This window comes from Myotis brandtii, unplaced genomic scaffold (assembly GCF_000412655.1).
Source record: "Myotis brandtii unplaced genomic scaffold, ASM41265v1 scaffold699, whole genome shotgun sequence".
Lineage (NCBI taxonomy): Eukaryota > Metazoa > Chordata > Mammalia > Chiroptera > Vespertilionidae > Myotis > Myotis brandtii.
This window is the reverse complement of record NW_005370733.1, coordinates 1,038,328-1,039,633: the sequence shown is the minus strand read 5'-3', so window position 1 is coordinate 1,039,633 and position 1,306 is coordinate 1,038,328. Positions and strand designations below refer to the sequence as shown.

At 62.2% G+C, this 1,306-nt stretch overlaps 1 protein-coding gene across 1 annotated transcript in view; it reads left to right on the top strand.

The window, feature by feature from the left end:
* The window catches only part of PLPP7 (phospholipid phosphatase 7 (inactive)), a 10,940-nt gene that overhangs the window by 8,148 nt on the left and 1,486 nt on the right, over positions 1-1,306 (top strand). The gene's annotated exons all lie outside the window — the stretch shown is intronic.

The following is a 1,306-nucleotide window of genomic DNA, read 5'->3' as shown; positions in this document are numbered from 1 at the left end:
GTGGGTTCTGCTGGAGAGCCGGCCTGCAGGCTGAGCGCCTCTCCTTCCAACAACCCTCCGCGTGGCGAGGGGGACACCATGGGTGTGTCCCACCTGGAAAGGGGGCGTGGCTAATGAGAGGGGCAGGTCCAGAGGAAAGCAGGGGTTCAAATCCCAAACAAGAGCTGGAAAGGGGGGCGAGGGAGGGACAGAACACGAGGAAGGCGGTCGAGGTCTGCACTAACGGGAGCGCAGTGACTCGAGGTGATCGGGGTGATCGGAAGGCCCAGGCTGTCACCGAGGTGCCCCTGTGCTACAGCCGTGGGGACGTCCAGTGCAGGTCACCACAGCGCAGACAGCGCGGTGCCGAGTTCATTAAACCTGCGCTCATGGGCGGCCAGGCGGAACGGCGCTGGCTCTGGGCGCAGGTTCCAGGTGGTTGCAGGTCTGTGCGTGTTCCGAGCATCTGAGGAGAGCAGTTCTTCCTGAGAGCGAGCAGCCCCTCCCGGCTCCTGGACCAGCTCCGGCGCCAGGCTGCGGCCGCGTCGTTTGATGACCATCTGTCTCGGGCCTCCCTGTGCGCCAGGCCCGTGGGGACCCGCTCCCTTCATAGGAACAGGTCGGGGGCCCAGGGGCGGGCAGAGGGGACGCGGGGTGGCTGCCGACCGGATGCGGGCTCCACTTTGGGGGACGAAGAGCTTTGGAACCGGAGAGAGGCGGCGCTCGCTCCTGTGAATGTACTGAATGCCACTGCGTTGGGCATGAGAGTGGCTGGTTGTATGTCCCACGAGTTTCACCTCCACTTTAAAGAAATGGGGATGTCCGACCAGCGTGGCTCAGCGGTCGAGCATCAACCTATGAACTAGGAGGTCACGGTTCGATTCCGGTCAAGGGCACAGGCCCGGGTTTCGGGCTCGATCCCCAGTGTGGGACGTGCAGGAGGCAGCCGATCAGTGATTCTCTCTCATCATGGATGTTTCTCTCTCTCTCTCCCTCTCCCTTCCTCTCTGAAATCAATAAACATATATTTAAGGAGAAGGGGATGGTGATGTCCTCTTCTCGGGATTGGCGGGGGCTTCTGCGAGGCCCTTTGAGAAAAATCACCAGCCCAGGGTCCTGTTTGTCAGAACTCGGGTCCTCCAAGGGCCCAGGAGACCCGATCCCACTCTCAGGCAGCGGCTTTACGACCGCCTCCAGCCGGGAACATCCAGTCCCGTCCTCGGGAGCCCACATTGGAGGGGAGAGAGGAGAGAAGCTCCTGAGACAATGGGTGGCCTGCCAGGCGGTGAGGGTTGCTGCAAAGGAAAATCAAGCAGGGAGCAGGGGG